This window comes from Stegodyphus dumicola, chromosome 7 (genome assembly GCF_044657685.1).
Source record: "Stegodyphus dumicola isolate Sdum_Otavi_A_Nest chromosome 7, ASM4465768v1".
Lineage (NCBI taxonomy): Eukaryota > Metazoa > Arthropoda > Arachnida > Araneae > Eresidae > Stegodyphus > Stegodyphus dumicola.
The window spans coordinates 98607436-98635084 of NC_140774.1; the positions used below are offsets into that span (position 1 = coordinate 98607436).

The 27649-nt window shown below is 32.9% G+C and overlaps 1 protein-coding gene across 3 annotated transcripts in view; it reads left to right on the plus strand.

Moving 5' to 3' along the window:
* The first annotated feature begins 5705 nt into the window (after positions 1-5705).
* The window catches only part of LOC118185135 (uncharacterized), a 141004-nt gene continuing 119060 nt past the window's right edge, over positions 5706-27649 (plus strand). For all 3 annotated transcript variants that reach the window (XM_085820624.1, XM_085820626.1, XM_085820625.1), the window contains exon 1: positions 5706-5940. The gene's annotated coding sequence lies outside the window, so the exon portion shown is untranslated. The remainder of the gene's footprint in view (positions 5941-27649) is intronic.

A 27649-nucleotide genomic window follows, 5' to 3' on the forward strand; every position in this document is an offset into this window, starting at 1 on the left:
TTCGCAGGACAAGCTTTCAAGCGGTTTCAGCTTGAAATGGTCCAGATCAGCTTAAGCTGGTCAGCTTTCAGCGGTCTTAATCTCTCGACCATTGGTGGACCTATTCACAAGAGACTGGTATAACTTACTACACTGTATTATCATAAATCAAGGAAAAATTACAAAAGTAGCGATAACTCCCTCAAAAATAAGCCAAACCGTGTAAAATTTGAATATGTTGCCAAGTAAGAGTAGCTGAGTAAAACTGCGATATGCAAATTAGTGGCGCTGCTTTCGAAATACGTCATCTGCGAGGAGCATAAAAGTCCATGTTTGAGAGCAAGCCCACATATTTCACTGTGACAGTGACAACAGAAATCTGAGATAGCCAATTCGTAACAATGACCTTCAGGCATCATTTGCTTGCAGAACTGCGATGGAGAGCCATTGGGAGACTAGAGGCAGGACAAAGTCAAATAGAAGTGGTCAGATGGCTAAATGTGAGTCCTTCTGTGGTTCATAGACTTTGCAGGCATTTCAAACCACAGATTCGGCATCTAGGAGGTTCAGCCAAGGACGGCCAACTGCTACGACGAGCGCCGATGACCGATATTTGACATTGTGTGCACGCAGGAATAGAACCGCTACTCCGACTCTTCTTAGATCCTCCCTTGCTGCAGCCACCGGAAGGTTCGCGTCAACGTCAACTGTGCGTAGAAGGCTACACGAAGGTGGTCTGTATGCGAGGCTACCAGTCATTTGTGTGCCGCTCACGTCACGCCATAGGAGGGACCGTTTTCAGTGGGCACGACAACATGTCCACTGGACGCCTGATCAATGGAGGGCGTTACTCTTTACGGATGAGTCCAGGTTTAGTCTAGAAAGCGATAGTAAGCGTTATTGGATATGGAGAGAACCTAGAACCCGTTATCATCCGTCAAACATCCGTGAAAGAGATGCATACATAAGGGGCAGTGTCTGCGATTGGGGTGGCATCTTTTTGGGTGGACGCACAAACATCTATGTCTTTCCAAGGGGAACCGTGAATGCTCAGATTTATAGAAATGGCATCCTTGATGTTTATGTGCGCCCATATGCCGGGGCAATAGGTGATGCTTTCCTGTTACAGGACGGCAACGCAAATCCAACACAGGGCTCGCATCGTAGATGATTATCTTCAACAGGAAACAATTATGCGCATGGAGTGTCCAGCTCCATCCCCGGACTTGAATCCTATGAAGCACGTTTGGGATGTTTTGGAGAGACGTCTAGCTGCTCTCAGTCCGCCCCTCAGACCCTTGTCGCGCTTGCAACTGCTTTGCAAGAGCAATGGCTCTCGCTTCCTATGAAACTGATAGACAGCAGAGTTGAAAGCATCACACATCGCTGTATGTGCTGTACTGCTTCTAGAGGAGATCATATTCCATATTGAAGGTACTTTTCCGATAGCAAACTGACAGCTTCGATTTGTTCATTTTATACATGTGCTAATTTCTGTACTACCGTATTTGTCTGGTAAATTCTTTTTATGTTATTTGATACCTTACTATGTGTTGTATATTGTGGTTTCATTAAATTCTACATGTAACTTTTTCAGTAATCGTGATTTTTATGATTTTTCCTTAATTTATGATATTCAGTGTAAATAAAGAAGTAACTCTAATAGATAAGACGTTGCTACTAATAGTTAAAAGAAGAGTTGAATTTCGAACACGCGAAATTTCTGTATAACATGTGTCGTGCAAAGTTCAAAGGGCTGTATGTAAACGTAATTTTTGCTAAGTCAAACTATATTTTGGGAAAAGAATTTATTTCTTCTTAAACAAGAATTTCTCAGTATTTCGGAAGAGTTCTGTGTATTATTCGCTTATACGGGACTATTTGAGAACGGTGGATATACAGAATGAATTTCTTTCCTTACAGGCAAACACTGATACTATATTTATGCTACGTTTTTATGACGATATGCATATTCTATCCTTTTGGATCTGGAAGAAAAAGGGTCAGTTGTGGAATGTGGAATGATGAATTAACGAGGAAAAGAACTGGCACCTTTAAAACTGTAGATATAAAATAAATTTAAAACAAATTATAGCTTTCTGTGCGATTTTCGTAAACTAAGAAATGCAGTTAGTAAAATATCCCTTACTCTTTAAAAAGTTAATATAAAATTTCGAAACGTGTGAAATGCACTGCGTTCAGTACAACAGTGGCTATTAGCATGGGTTCCCAACCCTATGCCCGCGGACACCATGGCGCCCGTCGATCATTTAAAATGTGCCCGCCACCGTGTGATCACAATAAAAATGTGAAATTCAGTTTTGAATAAAATTCTATGTTTTTGTGAATGTTTGTGAAAATGTGAAAGTTTTCTCATTTTTAATGAAATAGAAATTGCGTCCAACAAATACCAACACAAAGCGAAATGGGACCGATCTCTTTTTTTATGTGCATGTATTATTATTAACTCTATCCATCTAAAAATTCACCTTGAAAACGTTAATGGTACCCACCGTCCAAGAGATATTCTAGAATACGCTCTTAAAGGTTGGGGACACCTGCATTAGAGCAATAAATTCACCATAGAGCAGTGAGTACACAGTCTGAATTATACAACAGACTCAAGTTGATTTTTACATAAGGAAAACAAATCATAAAATAAAAATATTTTAAAAATAAAGTACTAATTGGAGATTCCTCGGTTTTCTTGGACTGGTGGATGACAATGAAAAGTAAATATCGTATTTGGTTTTGAAGATGAAAAGTTTGGAAGATTAGAAGAATGAAAACACGAGAAAATAAAAATGTTGTACGAAAAAAAAATAAGCACGGAATAGTGTTACAACTTTTTATTAGAGTGAGGAGCTGGGAGAATGAAATACTCCGTCAAATATAGATACGGATGTCCATGGTGAAGAGGCAAAAATGCCTTGCCAACTCATGAGTAATTCGTCCAATAAAAGTTGTGAAACATCTTTAACTTTTTTTTTTTTTTTGGCTCTGGCTCTTGAACAGAATGATGCAGCTGTGTAGAAGTTTCCCAGTTGCCTCTACCTTTAAATGTAAATGTAGACTTCTCAGCGGTCTCAGAACTCTCAGAAACAGTATTTCATCGACGTTTATAACATTGCTTGAATACGAATCTCGGTCCAATTAATTTTGTTTTCTTATTGATGGCTCGGTAAGGAGTCGCTGTTGAATATTTAACAGTCATTATGAGCCCAGCCAGTGGCGTATACAGATGTTATTTTTGACAATTTTGTAATTCATAACTCGAGGAGAAAATCTAATCATCCCTTTCTCACAATTATTACCTACCTGTTATATAAATCTCAAATAAAATTTCTTATCAATTATTTAAAATCTTGAGTAATAAAACTATCTGTTTATAAATATTTATTTATTTAATTTTTTTTTTTTTTTTTTTGTTTTTCTTAACATTTCTAAAATTTTTGATTAAGAAGTCCTGGGTGATTTTAATATTATTCTTCGACCAGAAAATCAGATAAGATAGTCAGGTATCTTGTTTTGCACCTGCTAAATATTTCAGCTGTTAGAGGGAAAGAGAAGGCAAACGTTCGAAATAAATGGTTTTATAGGATAGGGGAATTTTTATGAGAGAATAATATACTTTGGAAAATTTCATTCAAGACGTAAAAGCCGGACAAGAAAAAGTCGTACAGAAATATGCATCCTTAAAGACCTATATTTTTTTTCAAATAATGTGGATCATATTAACACAAAGAAAAAAAAAGTTCATGATAATATTGATTCCAGTGTTTCCTAGTAATATGCAAATATGTAAAGCACGATGGAAGAAATAATGGAAGTAGTTTGTGTAACTTTTAAATCGTTTAACTTTTAAATAGAATAGAATACCAGGTATAATAAAGAAACTATTAAATACAGTTTAACTTTTCTTAGCATCTGCCTCCCTAAGACGACCACCTTTAAAAGTTACCATTATTCCACAAAGCATAAATAAACATCGGTACTGATCATCGACTCTATAAGGCGACTGTATTCACAGAAGATCAAATTCGTATAGAACCGCGGGTGGTCGTTTTAGAAATGTTTTATCATACAGCATTAAAATGTTTACATGTTTCAAAATAATTTCTATTTTATAAAAAAAAAACTATTGAGATTATACTGTCATATGTTAAAAATTTAAAAACAAACAATAAAGTATAAATTTTCAAGCAACAATTTTTTAAGAAAATAAAATTACGTAGAATGAAATCAAGAGATCACAAATACCTCATACCGCACATTTTTAAGTGTAAAAAATAGCATAATATGCATTGATTAATCAGTGCAACTATTATAAAGAGAGGCTTACTTTTACACTAAGAGTCTCCATGTGTTGATTAAACTAAAATTTTTATTAAGGCAAAACATTCGTGGACTGTCTGTCTTAGTCTTTACTGAGGACTGTCCAAGTGAAATTGGATTGCTTTCATGTCATACACGAGAAAACAATCACAAAGCAATCATGCAGCCAGCTTACTCTCTTCGGGAAGCGAGCTTGGAACAATCTATCACTTTTTAGAATTTTTTTAAACCAATTATGGTAAAACACGCTAGCTTATCGAGCTAATAAGAAGGATGCCTTCGAGGAGAAATTTCTAAAGAAAACTTGCTCGTATTTATGGATTCAAGTTGCTTAGCCGCCCGTAGGCCCTGGAAATGAATTCGCACGATTTAGGTTTTTAAAGTTCCATTGCTTATGGTTTTCAAGTTTATGATGAAGTGCAGACATTTAGATATATATTTTCAAAGTTTTAACATATATGCTCCACTGATTGGGAATATTTCTGTCCTCAAGTTTTGCTTTGAGGATTACCTGAAGGGTAAGTATTGAATTACTGAAGGGTAATTATGTATTACTGAAGGGTAAGTATACCTGAAGGGAATTGAGTACAGCTCATTTCCTAGAGACTTCTATTGAGCTGTTTTCATATTAAGGGCAAAAAGAGACTTCTCATTGCCAAAAATCTCTCAAACTTGCTGAAACGTCAGAACGGGAGTGAGGCCTATAGAAAAAAATTTAAATAATATTATGTTTTATCGGGACAGAATTAATGCACAAAAAGGATTGGACGACTTACTAGTACATCTACATGAAATTTAAAATGAGTTACCTTCAAATTTCAAATCTTTCTTTCTGTTATTGTTGTTCATGAAGTTCTTACAATTTTGAGATTTTTAGGTAAAAAATATTTATTGTTTTCATTTACCAGTTTTTTTAAAGCCTGAAAATGGTAAATGTTTTTTCCATCGTAACATTTTTCATTAATCTTTTAAACAACAAAACATAAACCATTAAAAAAGGATTTATGAAAGAAAAGATGATGGATTAAATAGTATTATTTCTTTGCTTTTCAGTAACAACAAAATCTATGCGTGGAGTCGTATTATCGGGCGTCAATCATTTGTACTGATAATACTGAATTCTGAAATTAAATCCATATTTTAATCTTTTAAAAATAAATACGAAATAACGAACTTGCATCACCAATGGTAACTTCCACTGTGCGTAATTTCTGTGAATTAGAATTTTATTTGCGCATTTAAGTTAAAAATGAAAACAAAATATGCTTTCAATAGTAAACTTTTAAAACAGAAGGGGGCAAACCGATCCATATTTTGGCTACTTTTCAGAAGGTTGGCGACAAAATATTTCGCCAATGATTCCCAAGTCAGGACGGTGAAGTTCGACTCTAACAATTCGACCAGACGTGTGACGAGGAGACTGCAAAGAGAAATTTGTCTTTCGAATCACATAAACTTCGACTAGGTTTGACGTTCTTATTCGCTTTGAATTAGTTAGGTGCCTCGGCCCCTGTGACGTGATGTTCTTAGGATATTTTCTTCCTCTAGAAGTCTCCATTCTGAGAGGATAGAAAACAATATTTGTTTATGTCATTCAAGCTTGGATTAAGATATTATATATTGCAAGTAAGTACAATATAGTGTGAATAGGTCAATATTTTATGCTACTGCAATTGTTAATGCTTTAAAAAAATTTTAATTTAAAAGACATTACCTTAAAATAGCTGGGAAGGTTTCCCCCATGCTATTAAAAAACTAGGAAGGTTTTCCCCCTCTTCCTGTCATGAATATAATATAAATACAGTCAGCTCCCGATTTATTGGGAGCGAATTAAACCGACCTGCGAAGTTTATATTGGTATAACTGTGTAGTATATTGCCATAGTATATATATTCATGATATTGTCAAAAACCATCCGTGTAAAGCTAGTATGTTTATTTTTTCCGCTGCTAAGCTACTTGAAAAATATATGGAAATTGTTAATAGTACTTTTTTGTTGATGGTTCATCCCTTTTCCTGTATGCTTAACTGCTGTCAGATGAACCGTGGTTTTGAGTAAATCTGTTTTACCCTGGTTAATTTGGAGTTTCTGTTAAGATAGTGCATTGAAAATGAGTTTAAGAACACTTTAATTTGAACTCTAATTAAGCTTTAAGAATTGGCAACTGCTTGTTACGTTTATTTCTCTTTGCGATCATAGAGGATTTTCTGTAGCGTATTAGCTAACATTCTTCAAAAAATAAATGTTTCGTTATGTTACTAAACGTTCTTATTCATCGTATAAGAATTAGATAGTTTTACCAAGTTGGCATATGAAATCATTTTCAACTAGCTCTTAATAAGTGAGGAAACTGCTGTTTTATTATCATGATGAGGTTGTGAGTATGATATTGTGCTTGATGGAAACCGTTGTAGTTTTAAATGAGCTCTGCCGGGTATCATGTGTAATAATGCAAGGATAGGTTTAGGGGAATAGTGGTCGATAAAAATGTTATAGATACCAAACATTAAACTTCAATTTCCTAATAACTCATGTGCAAAAAATTGTTTAGTTTAATTGATGTTTAGGGCTAATGGAATCGAGTTCATAACATCCGAAATGAAGATGCATACTAGAAATAATTTACATTGATTTCAAAATAATATCGTATTTTTTCCATAATTATATATTCAGATTTGAGAGTATGTACTGATTTGTGAAAAAATATGGTTTCTTACAAATTTTTGCAATTATATCTATGCTTAGCATTCATTTTTCCGATTTTCGGAATGTATGGGCGTATTAAGAAAATCAATTTCACTTTTCATAAATCTAACCTGTAGTCTTTGTTGAATACCATTGCATTGCGCGATCGATGAATTCGTGCTTGTCTATATATTCTCTTGTCTTTTACCGTCATTGAATTAAACAGTAAAATCCTGAAAAGCTTGCAGATGAAACAAATATAATCGGAGAGAAAAATTCCAATAAGTGATAATAGGCAGTTCTCACATATGAGACTAATATGTGCTTCTTAAAGTGCCTTGCAAGAGATAGATTGGATTTGATTGGATTGGATTGTAAAACCCTTCCTGTAAGAATTTGAAACATTAAAAATGTACTTATGTTATTTTGTCTCTGAAAGTTTTGGCGGTATCGGATAGAGCCGAATTTAGATCTAAGCTATTTGAGATATGGGGCCCTTTATAAGTCTGTTATACTATATTTTAATATTACATTTATATTTTAATACTAAATTTATATTATATTTTAATTTTTGGAGGGTACCCAAGAAAGTGGAGGCCCTAACGTTATAGCTTGTGTAGTTTATACGTAAATCTTGCACTGTTCTCAGGTGGTAAATAAAGTTTGACTTCGGCTGCAGAAACGGATTTGTCTCGCAAATAGCAATTGCGAGAGTTCCTGCGTTTTCAAGAGGTTCAGATATTTTACTTTCCGGATTTAAGTGTTTGCTTTATTTGATTAAGACAAAGTATTCGAAGGCTGGCTGCCTAAGGGAAGGGATGCTTTCGTGGAGGACTTTCTAAGGAAAGCTGGCTGGTTATCACTCTCAGATTTAAAAAAAATCTGTCAGTATAAGAAGACGGTAAACAAATCGTGTGTTTTAAAAATGAGATGAGTGAGATCTCCCTCTCACACTGGCCGGCAAATTCTTTTATGCTGGTTTATTTAATTTAATTTTTAATATTTTATGCTTATAGCTATTTTATTTTATTTTTAGGAGAACGTAATGTAGTCTTAAAAATCTGGAAAGACAGAACATAGTTCAAAACGATTTCAAGAGGAAAAATAAATGATAAATATAATTTAATACAGTAAATGTTCTTCTCTGTAATTAAAATTGGTGTGCGCCGCTGTTTATGGATTTTTATGTATATCTCTATTTACAATAATTTTCACTGTGGTTTGATTACAGTTCTACTGTTGATTGCAAATTCCTAATTTTAGTCAACCTCTTGCAAATCAGTAAACAAAAATAAATAAATAAATAAATAAATAAAAGTAATTAAATATGTTTTTTTATCATCAAATTATAGGGGATAGTTATAACATTCGTTTAGTGTTATTAACAGTTAGCTTTATGTTTGTTCTTTCCTTTATACCTCGTTTTATCACGTATTCACTCACTCCAGAGGTTTATGCAGAATTTTATAATAAACGGCGTTAAAATGAGAAAAAAAATCGCAGCCGGCATGATTTGCAATAGAAGCTTCACTGGTGCTGCCGTTTGATGCTTGCCGAGAGAGACAGCCGCTGATCAGAATAGACGTAAATGCCTGAAGTGTTGTATGTATTTGTAGTTAAGGAGTTGTAGCTTCGCATAGAGTTACGGAAGTTTCAACTCAGTTAATAATACACTGTAAAGTTACAGTAGGCCACTGGCCATCAAAAATCATAAATTAGTGTAGTCTATTTTAAATTAATCCCACAAGCTATGAGGCATAAAATTTTATGTTAACTTTCACCTTTTGTGTTTAGGTGTTTAGTGTCCAAAGTGAGAGTTAAGGATAGGCGAAGTAGTCATTTTTAAGAGTTAACAGTTAGTTAATTAAGCAGTTAGACAACTTTAGTTGTTATAAATTATGTTTCTAGCTTCCATCGCCATCCTTTTTTTTTTTTTTTTTGTTTGTTTGTTTTTCCATCTTTCGCCTTCGTAGTTGAAAAATTTCGAAATGTCATCCTCATTCTTGATGATGATTCAGGAAAACGGCTGTTTTTTTAAATAAGTTCCCTTAGACTAGTTGATATAGATGAAAAATAATACTAACTTTAATATGAATGAATATTTTTTTAATTTAAAACTAGTGTTTTTTTCAGAATGAAGTTTAAAAAAATAATCGCCTTGTATTCCACCTGTATAGAATGAATTATAAAATCAGCTCTTCTGATGCTAATTTAAATTTAATGATTTTTCCGGTGAAATATTGCATTCGTCTTTCCGCTCTTTCTTCAAATGCAAGTAAGTGCCTCAAGTATATATTTTAAAACTGAAGCTAGGCAAAAAATATCATGATTTATCTATAAAAAGTGTTCGAACTTGGAATACAATTATAAAATACAGAAACAACTTGGAATACAGAAAATAATATTATTAGGTTAACTACTTAGTTAGTAGCTACTTAGATAGTAGTTTATCCGTAACTATTTTTCATTTATTATTCTCGTACTGTAATCGCGTCTTTTGGAAAGTAAAATATTCGCGTAAGTTTGCCCTCTCCATTTTCGATCATTAAAATTAGTTGGGGAGAGAAGAAATGCGCGAGGAAATACGGTACCTAATTAAATAGTAATGTATTTTACATCAGAATCGTATAATAAATACTTTAACAACCTTAGTCATGCATTGTAAATCAAATTTAAGTCAGTTTGGATTCTTTAGAAATGGTATCGCTGCACAGCCCGAAAACCTCCTGAAAACATCCGATTTTACATATTTCAACGTTGTCAGTTGTAATATTTACTATTACGTAATATACTATTTTTATAATTTAATTGAATGTAACTTATTAGGAGAAAACAAGATTTTCAAATACCATTAATAAGATTATTTTCACATACAGAATTAAAATCCAGAAAAGTTTGTCAAAGCTGTGCTATCAATGTGCTAGTTTTGTTTTTAGTTTCTAAATTAACATTCATCAACTTGGACAATGATTGAAATAACCCATACAGCTTTTGACAATAGTTGCTGATATTATTTTAATCTTAGTTAACTAATAGATTATTTTGTCATTTCCTTTTGCTTAGAAATAACAAATGCTGTCTAAGAGCTAATGGCGCGTATAATTGTAAGATGTTCTCCATTGTATCAACAAATATATAAAAAGAAGATCAATCTAAATGATAATGAAGCCTTTATTTATTTCTTCATTTTGAAAAATTAGTAAGCGTTATCGAAAACTAATTAGCATTTCATAATAAATTATGAAGTAAACATCAAGAGCAAAAATAATAATGAGGGATTTTTAACTCCAGTCATCAGTCTTTGTACCAGATGATGTTTTAAAAATGATGGAAAAAGTGTCTTTAAATAATATGGATTGCTTTGGCCAAAGTGTCTTTAAATAATATGGACTGCTTTGGCCTTTTTTTTTTTTTTTTTTTTTTCCGAAGGAGAAGAGGAGGAGTGGGGAATACATCAAACAGGTCGATTTCGGTACGTACTGGAAAATGCCCGAACGGTAATTTTGCATTTCATCATAAGAATGTTGTCCATGATGAAATGTAAAGATGACCGGTATTACACTTGCAAAGGGGAGAGATATGTTACAAACGTCGTTACCTTAATCGGGATTCGATTTTGATTCGACTGTTAGTGTAATCTTCGCTAACGGAGAATCCCATTGTGAAGGAGAAAATTCATTGATCCTGAGAAAAAGAAAAGTGTTATTGCTAGCCTTCGCCAAGGACATATATTTTGCAACAAATTGTGTGTTTGGTTTCTCACGCTTTGAGTCTTATCAAATAAAGCTGTATCTGAGTTCTCTTCTTATACCGAGATTGAGCATTTTTTGGGAATTGTTGCTTGCAGTGTGGGGGTAAAATTTGAGATCTTGAGAGTAAAATTTAGAATTTTATTCGTTGCAACGCATCTTATTTCAAAGAATTATTTTCCCATTTATTTAAAAGATATAATTAGATAACCGATTTTACGGATTTTTAATTTAAGAAAGGCAGAACTGTTGCGAGAGAGGAGAAAAAAATCTTTATTTATCGGTAGCCAGTGAAAAATAGCGCAGAAAGCGAGATGTCACGATTAGCAACAGCAGCAGGATAAAGAAAAAAAAAAAAAATAAATAAATAAAAACAAAATAGCTGTCAAAAACACCTCAGTAATTAATTGGGTCGTATATATATATAGTGGTGGATAGGCAGGAAACTGTTAATTTAATTCTTGTTCCATCAAAATTATATGACTCCAAAAAAAAAAAAAAAAAAAAAAAATTAGTATTACGTACTATGCGATTTTACCTAAATTTTACCAAGTGCGCGTGCTATCGTGCTTCTTTAATTCTTCATTCATTTTTGTGACTGATGAAATTGTACACATTATGTACTACGTAAAGCTTCCGATTTTATAACGAATTGAATAATGCATTAAATTAAAATGAACTATCAACTTACCTGTATTCTGTCCCTAGTCCTATAGTTTCCAGTGATCTATTTGATTGTTTTTTATTACTGTCATTTTCGAAAACATTGCTTGTAAACTTAATTATTGACCAGCTGAGTACATCCAAGCCACAAACAGTTTTTCTTTTCCCTATTTATTTTTCTTCCCCCTTTTTTTTCTCTTCGCCTTTCAGAATTATATTAACCAAAATGCTGATGTTCACTGCTCACGCTGGAAATGATAATTAAGGGAACAGTAAATAATAACTAAAGTAGCAACTCATACCTTGAATCTCATTCTTTTCATAATATCTTAAAACTCGCATCAAAACAGTTCACAGAATGACAATCGTAAAATTAGGTCATAATAATAAAATTTGTACAGTAAGCTTAAAATTCATAATTTTAAATATATAAAAATAACATCTTCCCTGCTTTTCAGAGTAAAAAAGATCTCATTTTAAACCTGCTTTGAAAATCGTTGTCATCCACAGCTTCAAAACAAAAAATTAAACAATTTGATATTTTACAGAGTTTTAAAATGCTGAGTTAATAATTTTGTGATTTAACAGTTTGTATAAACTTAGTGAATAAACTATACGAAAAGAACAAAAAATTTAACCTAAAATTTTCAACCTGTTGTAGAGCTCTAAGCAATAGTTAAATAACCAAATATTTCTCCGGACCAAATCCGGATACTTCAGATACTTCTCTGAGTTTACATCCCAAATATAAATAATATAGCGAATATAAAAACATATGGCATCACTTTAAATCAATTTATATCCCAAATATAAATAGCATAGCGAATATATAAAAAAGAAATATGGCACCAGTTAACATTTGGCACACACGTTTTTTTCTCTTCGCCTTTTCTAGTATCACATTACTAAATCTTTCATTTTTAAACAACTAATTCCTTAAATTCATGGGATATTTTATTAATAATTACTAAAACCAGTGATTCCTTAAATTCATCGCGTATTTTATCTTAGTTAACTTTCTCATTACTAAACTGTTTATTTAAATCTGTTTTAGAATCTTTGATTCACTGCACTCGTTGCATATTTTAGTAATCATTACTAAATCGTTCATTTTAATTTTCTTTAAAATCACTGATTCCTGATTTTTCATTATGGCTTCCGAAATTAACTCAAAATGTGTGTAAATATTTTTCTTAAATTAAGGATTGAATACCGGACCTCTCGATTTATCGATACCATTGAATGTTTTGTTAAATCACCCATGTTTTTAATACCTTTCACACTATTTTTCTTTAATTCATCTACCTTATTAATTTAGAAATACACATTTGGGTTTAACATTTTTTAGCTAGGAATTACATGCATAAAACAAATCGCTTCACTAGAAACGAAATGCAAAATTTTATAAGAATTCAGTTTATTCATTACAGTAAGACTTTTAGAACCCTAACTTGAAATTTCAAAATTAACTGGAATAGGCCTCTTCTTTCTTTTTTAGAAGTAAAAACGTAAAAGGGGGGAATGTTCGCGTCATTTTTTCGTATTTGAAATAATTTTAACCTATTTTTGACTTTTCTTTTGTTCGTAGGGCAAAGTTATTTGCATTTAGACTTACTTAAAAGAACAGTTGTTGGAGATTTCCGTGAGAATTACTCACTTTGGAATATCATATTACTTGTTAAGTATAACTTAAAGCTATGTCCTCCGGAAAATAGCCCCGAGCATTTGCCGAAGTGTATAATTTAGCCTTGCCTTAAAGGAATGCATACCAAACGTTTCGTTTTTGAAAATCCGGGGTTAGATTTGTTTATCAAAAGTGTTAACGACACAAACACGTATACAAAATCACTGTTATGCTTTTCCTTCTTTTTGTGTCGAAAAGAGATACCAAAGCTCTATAACATTTCGATTTCAGTCTGGAATTTTATCAATAAATCAGAATTTTTCCTACATATCTATAATATCTTTTTATAGTTTTCCTTACTTGGGTGAAATGAGAATTTATTTTACGAAACGATATGATGTATTTTTTAAAATCATTCAACAGAATTTCCTGTTTGCTTGTAACTCTTCACAAGATCTCCAGAACGTGTTCAGTGTCTGTCAGAAATGCTAGATAGTCAAGGAAAACACTTATTCAGCACAAATACATATACACTGTGTTAAAAATAGTTTATATTTCTTATTATTTTATCATCGCTCATTCGGATTAATCAGTAAATCGCGCCAGTCAGTACTTCACCTGCAGAATTCATTAAACATTTAGTAATAATTTATCCTATACCATTGCCATCTAATTAGAAGAAAATATATGTTAAGAGAAGACCATTTTTCTTTTGGAAGGAGGTATATTCCTGTCTGGGAACAACCACATCTAGCCGGCAGTATATTCTCTTTCATTAATTAAGCCATGGATAATGCACGCTCATCAGTCTAATTTCTCGAATATCATTAACTAATGATCTCATTAATTATTTTGTATTTCTTATTTAACATTTTAAATTTATTTGGTTTCTACGCCAAGAAAAATTTAATACAACGACCGGACACTGTGTAAGGATCTTAAGTTTTACTAACGTATATTTTATTTTAAAACTGTACTATCACTTCTTATTTTCTACTTCCGGCCAGAATTAAATGCTTTAACTTGTTTATGCAAATTGTCTTGCTAACGCCCAAGTATTTAAGTTGTTGCTTTTTGCCAAGAGTGAAGGGAGAGAGAAGGAGTTTTAGGAAGCAAGCCGCTTGCCACTGTAGTTTTACGAGTTTTCACTCGGTTGCTGGTTGCCTTTAAGGCCCGAGGTTTAGCCCTCTTGATATTTGCAAACGTATTGTAGTTTCAGCAGCTCGGCTTACATTAATAGTACTTTAATACTTTAATACTTTTACTTTAATACTTTTAAATAAAGGCCAGTCTTAATGGTAGGCATTTGTATACTAATTCAAAGTTAGCTTTTAGTTAGAGTTTTAGTTAGTAGTTTTATATTCTTACGTTCAGACCACAAGTGGTTGGTCTCTGTATTCCGAAGTTCGGAAGTGCCTGTAAAGTATTGAAAATAAAGGGTTTCGTATACCATTCCTGCTTGTGTCGTCTACTTCACACCTTCTTGAACATAGCTTGAGTAAGCTCCCTGTTCTTATTCAAGGCATACCATGTTTCCAAAGCAAATCAAGAGAAACACAAGTCCTGACAACTGTTGTTAAGCGTATGTGGCCGAAACATCGAATGGCCGAAAACATCGATTATTTAGCTGTATCATCCGTAGCAGAATATTTTTTATAAGAAGAGGAAATAGTATCAGCTTCTCTGTAGATCACAATTCCTTTGTTAAAATCAATGCCAATATAAAATTGAATTTTTCTAAATACAAAGCTGACTTAACGTCCTTTACATTTATTTATTTATTATCTACACTTAAGTGTTTATTATTTCTGATGATATGGAACTTGATGAAATGGAACACACTGAACGTTGGCAATTTGAACTCTTCTTCCATTAAGTTCTTTAGTGACAATTTCAAGTATCGAGCATCATCATCATCATAAGGGCACAGCCGATCCTCCTAGCACATCGGTGTTCGTGAAAACAAAATGGAAAATCCTTTTACCTGTTTGTTTATGATAACATCGTTTACACGAAGTAATTAGAGATGAAGCCATTTTAGACAACTCGTTTTGTCGTATAATTCATAATTATCTCTTTTATTAAAGTGTTTTATTTTATAAATATCATTTTTGACAGTGAGTTTTAAATGCATTTTATTTAAAATAAACTAAAAAAATTACGCTTTTCCTTTTTTTAAACTATTGAAACCACATTTACTGTCAAAAATATTTACAGTTATTTTAAGCAGTTTAATTAATACTCATAAGTGAGTTTAGAAACTCGTATGATGCGTATAAAAGTTAAAGTCGTATGAAAAATAATAGAACTATAATTTATGTGCATCGTACTGGGGGGAAGGGAATGCAAGCTTTCATGACATCATCCATCGCTAAACGTAAATAGTATTGTTACGTTATTTTTCTTCCTTTACTTTACGTACGTACGTTACGGTTTTCGTACGGATTAGGAGTGAATAACGAGAACAGCAATCGATGAAGTATCGAAACACACTTTATTGGCCAGTATTACACCCAAGACAGCTTCAAAATCACGTTTTTACAATCGTCGAAGAACTACTATAGACACGCTGTAACAATCAGCGACACAGCCTAGGCAGTCAGGCTATAATGGTGAAGATAGCTTCGCGGCAAACCACCGGAGTACAGCTTCCGACTCTTCTGGGTCGTTCTCGGAACTGTACGTACTCTCGAGACTCTCCACGCTACAACTCGCGATACAATCGATGATACACAAGAGCACAGCTCCCTACTCCTCGATTCAGTCGTTCTCGGAGCTTAGCACACTCTCTCGACGATGCACTAACCACAATACACTAAGAGACTTGACTCTCATCTCGATCGACTGACTCCGCATGGACTAACTGACTAACTCGACTCTGCGCGTACCAGCAGGCTTTATATAGCTTTTGGCTTGTGTTCGAGAACATTCTGCGCTAAACCGGCAAGAATTCGTTCCAGAAGGTTCTCCATCCGTCCGTGGCATTTCACCAGTTTTGTCGCCAAATGCGCGATTTATCACAAAATGTGGCAACCCTGCCTTCCCTTACCATTTTCTGGCAACCGTAAACCTGCTTTACGGGGAAGCTATCTTACCGTACCTGTACATTTCGTAACAGTATTTCAAAGTCACCTCCTAAGCAGAGATTTCACTTTCCACTAATTTTATTTTCCACTTTTTGCTTTTTTACATTGTAAACTTACTTGTAATTAATAAAATGTCAGCAAAAAACTAATTTAAAAAAATGTAAATGCCTGTCTTGGAATTCATAGATTGAATTTTTTATTTTCCAACACTATTCGGGTTAAGCCGGATTTCGATTTAATGAAGCTCGGTTTTACTGTAGATGTACACATATAAATGCACTTCTTCGAACATTATTTTTTGCTTTTCTGTTTCTCTCTACTACTGTTGTCGAGAATGAAAGATTACATAATAGAGAAATGAGAAATATAAATGTGAAAATGAAAAATGTCCACTGTACATTTTGCAACCAAGGCTAAAATTATTCTCCTGTACTAATCTACGTTTAAAAATTAAAAAAAAAAAAAAAAAAAAAATCTTCAATCATTTTTAACAATACTAATTTCAATCACGATTTGATTCGATCATGTTTTTTTTTTTTTTTTTTTTCTGTCACGTTTTGGTTTCAAAATTACGTGTTGTTAAATTAAAATAATTGTGTAATGATATATCCGGGTACTAAAAGGGAACTGTATTATAGAGAAAATTGTTAGTTTTAGAATTTGGCGTCTCTGTTATGACATCTACAGATTCATTTAAAAAAATGAAGTATTTTTAAATGTAAATATCTTTTAGACATTTCACATGTATAAAGAATGTTGATGCGAAATGATGTTATAAACTTACGAGTTTTTATTCAAAATTAGAATAATACCATAAAAAATAAAATAATACCATAGCCTTTCACAACGATTTTCATGCATCCAGCACCCATTGCAGACGTCTGGTTATGGTTCATGGCATCAGCTAATATCTATTCAAAGATCTTCGCCGCAGCTACAGTAGAGTCTACAGATTCAGTAGTCAAGCGATCATTCTGTCCTTGGGAGAATCTTCAACGGTATTATAGCGAATTATTTTCTTTCTTCCAAACCCATGGTGGCTGAGTGTGTAAGATATCGTTTTCGGAAGGTTTCGAGTTCAGAACCCATCAAGTCATCTAAAGGTTGATTTTTTTGCTTTAATTTATTTCCTTTGTATTTCATTCATTGGAGAGTTTTCTCCATTTTCTCGATTCTTCCAAGTCTGGAATGATCAAACTCTTTCTCAGTTCGAATAATAACATCTTGAGTTAAGATCTTGGAGTACTTTCCTCTTCATTTATCTTAATATGATCACTTTATCTACAGTTTGGTGGAGGCGCCGGATAAATCAGTTACTAAGAAAGAGTAACGTCAGAGCCTGTGTATTTGAGGTCTGCCCCCTGAATTTGGTCTGTTACAGCATTTGAGTAGAAGATTGAGTAAGGTGGTTGATGGGGAGGAAACTGGGCAGAAGCCCCAGCAGGATCGAACTCCGCTGCAATTAACATCGCAGCAGTACTAATACTGTCTTACCAACTACCTAGAGGCCCCTGTATATTCATTGGGGACAATCAACAAGATAGCAACAGGTAGCTGAAAGACTTCGATCGAATCGCCACCTGTAACCACTGGGATGATCAAATGTGTGTGGCGAACGTCATCTTTTACCTCACCTGAACTGCTCGATAGTGGTTTTCGATTTCAAAATAACGGTTTGATATTATTATGACGTTACCGGAAGGATTTATCTAGTCATGATTGACATTGGCCAACACGTGGTCTTTCATCTTGTTCGGAAAAGGTTTCTTCAATGTCTTCTTCCATATCATAAAAAGTTGCAATAAAATTGAAAGAGGAGTTGCGGATAGCGCCATGCAGAAATTATGTTATTCGGTAAGAACGGTCCAACACTCATCTAATGGAGTGGCTATCCAGATTATGCTTATTTCAGGGTGCATAAACGTCTTAGTGACTGAATGAGGTTGTCCAATATTTCAGAAATACATCTTCTCTTTATTAATTCAACTGCTTGGATGTAAATTAGCATCTTCAGATGGCCAAATGGGATCTGACGCTGTAGGGTTCACCTTCAGGGACAGGCTTAATTTCCCAAAGATACACGACACGATGGTATTCAAATCCGACAAATGTATGACGTTATTTGACACAAACAATCATTCCAGACAGTTGTGTTTAAAAAAAGCATTTCGTGATTGCACGCCTTCTGACAGCTTAACGATTTTGAGATTTCAAAATTTGCATGTTCATAACTTAAGATCAGAGAAGGGAAGAGGAGTTTCATTTCTATTCAATGTCTGCCTGTTTAATTTTTCCTCTGGTAAAAGGGATTGTATCGCCATTAGTTAAAGGCGTTTCTATAGATAGAATTATGTTAGATAGATCCATACTTTTAGGAGAATTAAAAATTAAAAAAAGGATTAGTTAATAAAAAACAACTGTCGATTAAATGTAGTACATTTTTTTAAACAGCCAATTAAACAGCTAGTCAATATTTTCACCAGTCGTTATATTAAAGCAAGAAATCGGTGTTATTAATTAAAAATGACAAATATTCAGTTGGAATTTAAGAAGATTCTCGTGAAATAAAAATGTTTTAAGGAGTCATAAATGAAATTTAAAATTATATGTGTGATTTTAAGGAAGTCCACAAAATCCAGAGATATTAATTAAAATATTAAGCAGAGTGATGAAATAGACTAAACTTTTATTACATACTCGTATTTTTAAAAATGCTATTATATTTATCAGAATCAGTCATTAAATAATCTACTACTTAATATATCACGTTAAAAAAGCCTTCTAGAAATTGCGCTAAAGCTGGATTTATAAAAATTGCAATTTAGAAATTGCAATATAAAAATTTAGAAATTGCAATATAAAGAAATTGCAATATAAAAATTGCAATTAAGTACATTATTAAAAATGATGTAAACTAGAAATTATTTTGTATATAAATTGTTTTAAATTGCTAAATTTTTCAATTAGATTATGCCGGGTACTACTTTCACAATTTTAGAGATAAACTTATTTAAGGAGCTTCTACTCACAGATTGCCAGAATTCTCAAAATTAGTAATTTACTACTAGATTGGCAACAGCTGTGAGGACTAGCAAATTGCAAAGTCACGCGAATGGTTATTACTGTGATAATATAGCGTAGTATAACTAGACACAGAAATGGAACAATTCAACTGTGGATATTTCTAACTTTAAATAAAAGACTGAAAACCTGTATGTTTATTTCCTTTTCAAGTCATGTAATATCTCATTTGGCTGAAGTCTTCATTTCTTAGTTTTATTTTCTTTTAAAATTTTATTTATTGTAATAAGTAATTTTCAAAAACGGTTTACTTAATAGATTGATTATAACAAAACACACAGATGCTGTCTATCTAAGGAGAAGTGTCTGGATTATGGCAAAGCACATGAGAGCTATCTGTTTAAAGGGGAAAATGGTGTCGTGGAGAACTTTTTAAGGGGAACGGATTAATATTTACGTTGCACGGAGGGAGACCACGAAGACTCCCAGACAGCCCTTTTCCCGGGATTCGAACCCTAGATCGAACTACCTGTGCTCAGTGATATCAACCTCTCGGCCATTGGTGAGATTTATTTACTGGAAAATAACAGGATATTTCTAACGTTGTTGTGTCTTATCACACTTGTCAGCCAAATCTACGATTTTCATCGTGGCGAGGAGCGCATGTCTGTCGTTGGCATGGACTTTAAGTGCCTTGGAAATGACTGTAGAAATCCACCCAGCTTCATTCCAATTTTAAAGAAGAAATCACCAGGGGACGGATTAAAGGGTTTCCTACCTCTTTTTCTCTACCAGCAACCTCGAGAGAAGACTTTCGGCTGGAGAATACTTTAAGTGCACTCATGCCCCAAATACTTATGATGATCTATGCCGCAAAGACACTAATGCCCTTTTACCGCATGACTTACAAACATTGATGCCTCTTTTGATTTCGAATCTGGACTCAAGGCTATGGCAGCCGGCTGCCCTACCACCATATGCTATGCCAGTAGGCAAGGTGGTAAATAGTAAATATTTGTAATGGCTGATGGATACTTCTGTTGAACGCGAAAGAATGGTGGGCGAATAAAATAGTGATATATTTGCCACAGAATAGTCATTTTTAAATGCAAGCTAAATGTTAGATTTAGCGTCAGTTATTTCTTGTTTAGAAACGTAGCACTGTAATTAATTTTTTTTTCCCTATCCCAGGTCATTTTTTCTTTTGCTTCCAATTTTAGTATTCTTTAAAAAGAACGGAATAGAACAATAGAGTTGTGCTTTAGAGGCGTGCTTTTCAGTCGATCGCGGTCCATCTGTTACATTATTAGACTGTTATTTTGTATTTTCCTCACCCACCAGTAGGTGGCTATTATAAAATAATTGCTCACCCGAGATAAACTTGGGCAGTGTACCTGTAGAACGATACTTTTAGTAGATATTCATGATGCATTCCGGTTTGAAAGAGATCAATTTTTTTTTTCCCTCAAAGAAAAATTTCCTCTGAGAGTTTCACATGATTATTTTCATCTGATATACAAAGAAAATATAATATGTATGTTGACGTAATTACATTCTAAAGGGAAAACGGAGAAATTTAATTCGTAAAATTGCATGCAGATCCAGGGTACAGCGGGAACTTCTGCTTCGTATGGATATGTTAGGAGTTCATGATACCTCTAATTCATGATACCTGGAGGAAGAGGGTGCGGTCATACTGGTTGAAAGAGAAGAATTCTGGGAAAATAATATATTTATTTTATTAAATGGTGTGTCTGGAATGGTCTGCCAGACTAACCTCGGATCGATATACTGCTATGACTTCTTTTTCTGAAACTGCATAATGCATAACGTTTCTGTTTAACCTGAATAATTTTATTTCTGGTTTAAAACTCACGTAAAAAATATTCTTAATAACTGAATAATGTCGCTAGATTTAAAATATGTATACAATACTGCACAAATGTGTATACCAGATTATTTATTTTATAGCTTTACTTTTTGTGTAAATTTTAAAAAAATTATTGGAATTAGAAATGATGTAGGCAATTTATTTTACGGAAAAAAATCTTTGTTTTAAACTTTAACTTAATCTTTGTTTGTCAGCAAAAATTTAGTAGAGCATTTTTTAAAATTAAAAATAACATTATTTTTTTATATAATTGAGGTACTTCTCTTTCATAAACGTTGACAATAAATTCTTTGTTTAGTCCCTTCATAAATATTGATTGAATTCCTTCTTAATTTTAATTGAAACGGAAAAAAGTTATGTGTTTAGATAAGTAAATAATAATTTCATTGCTTAATTGTGAGCCTCCAAAAGCATGTTTATGGAAATAAAATATTGTACTTTTTATAAAATGTAATTCTTATTAAAAATCAAAAACAGAGGACAAATGAATAGATAAATTAATAAAACTTCTTTACTTGCATTAAACTAAACATGTATTTGGTCAACTGACGGAGTGTAATCCAGTTATTCGAACAGGATGTTTGATTATTGAGTCTGCAGCTAATTCAAAAACCATTGCTGCATTCTTCCCTATCAATTGTTTGCTCAAATTTGCAATATATATTGCTACCTGATTTTATATAACTGATAGTGTTTACAAAAACCATAGATTTGTCGTTTATGCACTATACAATGCATGATTTAAAATCATACTGTAGCAAAATGTGTATGAAATTGAAGCTAGGAAACTTATTACTCATGCTGCACTGCAGTAACCGTTGTTTAATGTGCATAGAGGTGCTAATTTTTTCATTTATTGCCTATCTTATGAGTAATATATTTTTAAGTGGTATTCATAATATTAAAAAAGAAATCCTTTGTTTCTGTCATTTTGCATTCATCATACATTAAAAATATTTGTATTCACTTATATTTGTTTCTATCATACATTAAAGGTTAGTAATAAATATTTAATTTGAAATTTTTTATCCATTTTTGCTATAAAACACTCTTTTTTAAATACGGATGTATAGCTATAAAATAACAAATTTAATGAAAACATAAATCTTTATTGCAAGATTACGTCATTAACTGAGTTATTCACCTCTTAACGATATGTGTGATCCACGACCGTTGATTTTCATTTTTGTTATTTCTTAGAGATGCAGATATTATAAACTCTCCTTTCTATATAATTAATGGTTTTTATTGTTAACTTGTGTGCAGTACCTGTCTCTTCGAAGACGTAAGTTCATTATTTGTAAAAGAATGAAAGGAAGTTAGCATTTCTGAAACTTGCCGGCAGAGTGCGTAGACAAAAGACAAGGCCATCCGAATTGAACGTTTCATTTGTCTTGATCATTGTTAAATAGCGGAAGTTAGGTATTTTAGAAAGAGCGCCATCCTTGGCAGTAGGGTTGCCATAGTTATTACGTCATCGTTCAAACACGTTCTTTATTCAAAACAAAGAATGACGCAATGGAATTATCAAAAGCGTCTTGTAGGTAATTATAATATCCTAATTCCTTTATTTTTTCATTCACTTGTATTAATTTGGCGCATAGTCTAGGAGGCTGTAAAGTATTAATTAAATTGACTAAAAATAAAGAATTTAATTTGTTCGTACTAACTCTGTGCAATTATTTTTTTTAATTTATATATTTTTCATAGAATTTAGGGTGTATTGCATGAGAGTTCTTTTTGAAGAACCTTCATGCAATATACATAATATAATTTATAATAAATAATAACATTTTAATAATAATTATAATATTTATAATAATAATTCTGTATAATAAACATTTTAATTGAAATTTATCGTAATCAAAGTTCGTATTAAAATCTCTAAGCCGTAGATGGAAGAGAAATGAATGAATTATTTTAAAATTAGATAAAAATGTAATCTTTGTGTTGGTTTTGTGGGAAATAATTCCTCTGAAATAGAAATTTTAAGAACTTTTGTGAAAAACTAGATATTTTATAAAATTATTCATTGAAATCCAGGCCTTTGGATAAATGAAGAAATTTCAAGGAATTCTAATTCAACCAAGTGAAGAAGTTTTTATGAATAATTTTATAACCGATCAATTTTCGTGGTAAATTTTTGTTACTGAAAATGAACTAAGTTGTTATTGTCATGTCCATATTACATGGAACATTGGTTGCCACAGCCTACTCCAAAGAGAGGTTGGACTATTTTCCACCCCAGTTTTTAGGGAGAGTACCCCGAGAGGGGATCCGAGGGTCTTCCACCCCTCTCCCCTTCCACCAATCCACACGAGAGGACTTTTGGCTCGCCGCATATTTAGACTGCCGCCATGGCGCACCGACATTATACATTTACAAACATCCATGTCTTCTCGGGGATTCGAACCCGGTCCCTTCGGTACGGTAGAGTAGGTTTCCCTAACGACTGTACCAATTAAACTAAGTGCTTGTATAATAAGACTTTGGATATTTTAATGTGTTAGGGAAAGAGGAAGCATGCGTCTTGTTTGAAATGTAACCTTTCCCTATTGTATTCTTGAATTCAAGATAATGTGTAGCTTGTAAAATATGCTAAAATCTATTTTAGTTTGATAAGCGAAGATTTAGAAATTCCCTGTGATATTACAGGTTTCAGAAATTTAAAATAATCGCAGAAAAGCCACATATAAGAGTAAATACGTAATAAAATAAATAAAAAAAAACATTAGTTTTGCCGCTTTTTATAATCATGAAAAAATTTGTGAAAGTGACTGGAGTCCCATTTACGCGAAATATAAACGTCATTTTTATAACAGTTTAGAACAGCTGTAGAAAAATGAAGGCAATAAATAAGTAGCAATTTTATGGAGTCATCAATGAGATAATCCCTGAGATATGAACAAAACAAGAATTTTATGGCTTAATGAATAGCCATAACTTTCATGCTATTTGATTTGCTTCCATTTTATCTTTTTAGTTTTTATTTGCTACAGTAGTTTCCTAAACATGCTGCAACAGTTCTGTACGTGAACTTTCATCATACCTCATGCTAATGAGCCGGAACTATCAGACATACATTGAAACAAACAGGTACTGTAATTAAGAAAGCAAAAAACTGCTAAGCAGTAGAAAAAGTCTGAAAATTCAAAGCTCCTAAATGAAGGAAATTATGTATTTCCTTCGGAACTGGAAGTAGAAATATTTTACTGCTGTTCACTTCCTTTTTATCATAGATTGGAGAACCTGGAAAGGGAATTGAACTATTTTAACAGGGTAAGTAATGACCGTGTTGGCCGCTTTATAGACCAAAAAATAAAATTTATTACCTGTCATAAAAGGGTACTGTTGGAAAGATACTTATAACTTGAAGTATTGTTGGTTTTCTCTGAAGTGTATTTACCGTAAAATCATAATAAATTCATCTCTCCCATCAGAGTTCATATTTCTAGAGAGAGTATTGTTACAACAACAATAAAGGATGATCATTAGTGCACCTACATTCGCGACAAAAAGACGCCTACACTTTTTCCTTGAAGGTGAGTGTCCGGCTCTCTTAAAGCTTTAAAAAGCGTGCATAAAGTGCTTTTGACCAGTCTGTCACATTCTATGATAATGATTCACGATTAAATAAAAAGAGAATAAACCTTTGTGTTTTACTTTTCTTTTTTTCTGTTTATAATTGTATAGAAAATCGATGTTGATGTTGTGAACTAATTCTCTGAACTCATTTTAAATATTCTAACAATCAGGGGCAGTTGGGGCTATCAGGAATTCGGGAAATTTACCGAGGTGCTTGTGGCTATGTCTTGTCACCTGGTATCGATGTTTTAAAAATTTCTAAGACCATTAATCATAACTGCAGCATTGAGACAACAAAAGAATAATAAACTCCTTGGAAGGAAAAGATTTAATAATCCCACTCCTCCAACAACAACAAAAAAAGGGGGGAGTCGAAAGATAAAGTAATGGTAAATTCATCATTTAACCGTGTCAATTCTTTATTCCACAGCATAAAAGTCGGAAATTTTCAGGTGTCACAACCCGGACAGTTTCAGAATGGTGCCCCATCATAAAGCTTCCAGCACATTTTATGTAAGTCGATGACTGTTCACCAAAACAGAAGCCATCATAAGGGGGCTGTAAATTAAAAAGTATTGGCACCTCGACGAAAGTTCAATTATAAACTACACTTTATAAGGGTAAAGGCACCTTTATGACAGAGCATCCTTGTCAAACACTGACAAATCCCACATAAAAGTGCTGGTACCTGTATAATGGGGCTTTCGCCAAGCCAGAAACCATTTTAAAGGTGCTCAAACGTAAATCCCGCGGCTGTTTGATGGAAGTTGCTTTCTCCAAATTATGAACTGAACTTCATAAGGCTACGGACACATTTATGCCATCGTTGACAAACAGTGGCCTAACTGAATAAAGGTGGCGGATCGCAGGTCAGGAATTATCATAAACGGGGGTGATACAAAGGTACCGGCACTTTGGCAAAAGTTACTTTCACCTATTAGACTATATGGTCAAGTAATGATGTACCGCTGTGTGGCTGTATGGATACTATGACTATATGAATACAAAGACTATGTGACAACATAAATACTGTGACTATACTAATATGACTATATAACTGTATGAAAGTCAATTAATGGTTTACCATAAGCATTTAACTCCTAAATATTCAGTTTATTTTCCGATCGAATTCCTTTGTGTAAATTTATTACATTTTTTGCACGCACTGCTGACTGCAGATATAGTTGAAATCGTTAAAATTGTTTGAACTGAAGCATTTATGTAATAGGGAGTGATATCATCATGGAGGATTTTTTTAAGGACAGGGAAATATAATAGATTAAACATGGGGAAAGCTATTGAAGTTTCGTGCAACTAATCTGTTCGCCGTGATCTGAACTTTCTTGAAACTGTCAAATATTCAGCAGTCTTACCCACTCGGACATGTTTTCTCCATCTTCGGAGAGCAGGGAGATGAAGTGTGAAACAGCTATAAATGTTCTATACAATGTAACTGAATTATATTTCAGTATGAAATTTTTAATAAATTTGATTATTCTAAAGGACGCGCAAAAATAATATGTTTTTCATACAAAATTTTATTCGAGTTATCTCAGATCAGCTGTTTTATGTAATATAAATGTTGATTGAAATACTTTTTTATATTATGTGAAATGCAATTTTTATTGCTAATGGCATTTCTAAATTTAAAAACTAATCTATGTAGATTTTGAGAGAAAGAGCTTAAAAAAGATTCCTAAGCATTATAAAGAAAAGTGTTTCAGAAGCTATAACAGTATTGATTTAATTCAAGTGCAATTAGGAGTTTAATAATAATGCTGTTTGATTCTTAGCTAGCTTTTTCATTTCTTTCTAAGATTGTAATTTTTGCTTTATCCCCGTATTACGACCTACGCCTAAACTGTTGTAATGACAGAAAACTGCTATTGTTAGTAAATTTTTAGAAGCTAAAGTAAAATAAAGTATATCAGTTGTATATCAGTTATGCGGAAGTTTTCATGTGTGGCATGTAAGATAACTACATAAAATTAACACCTGACATGCATCTTCTTATAAATCCAAATGGCATTTAAACACTCTCCGTGTGGTCCGCTTTCTGATAATGTCGACGTCCCCTTCCTCTGAATGTCGCGCCCGAGAAATGAGCGGAACAGGATCCATTATTCTCTGAAATTGTTTCTGAAATTGCGTTTCCGGCATTATGTATTTTAATTTGAACTCGCATTTAATGTGCTCAACACTTTGTTTCCATCATTTATTTCTCATTCGTTGTGTTATTTTAATGGGAATTCTCGGAATTTCGTTATGTTGGAGAGTGTTTGTAGGTTGCACGCTTATAGAAATTTTCTGGTTTTTCGTTGGATAAATAGATAAAAACCAGACTTTTTTTTCTATTGATATATTTAACGCATTTTAGATGAAATTTGTCGTAAGTTTTCTGATATTATTTATATCAATGCATTAAATATAGTGAGGAACAGGTTTTCCATGGTGTCAGAATTTGAACCTTTTGTTCGAACCTCATGTTTTTTTTTTTTTTTTTTTTTTTTTTTTTTTTTGTTGTTGTTGTTGTAAGACTAGTTTAAAATCAACTATGGATAGCACTTTGAAACTGTGCATTTTTTTAATGTGTCTACCAAAATTAATTCAACTGTTATGTTTATTTTTAGTGCTTCGAAGGGAACCATTTCGAAGTATTTATTGTTTTCAGTTTGCATATTGTTCTCGTTTAGCATTGCTGCTTGAGGGAAATACTTCTTACGCAAACCGATCTAATGAAATAAAAGCACAATTGCGTCTTAAATAATGTTTTTTCTTTGTTAAACTAAGAGCCTGAGGCTTTATGTAACGTTAGTTTACGAATGAAATATTATGATACCAGTTCCCCCCCCTTACCATTTAACTTTCTGATTTTAAACTGTTCATTTCAAATGTAAGATTTTTTTTTAAATTTTGGTAATAATAGATATTCCTAGTAGTAGGCCTATTGCAATTTCTTATTTTAAAATTGTTTTTGATGATGAACTGATGTTAGCATACCAAGATCACATTATAATATTTTTTTTAATT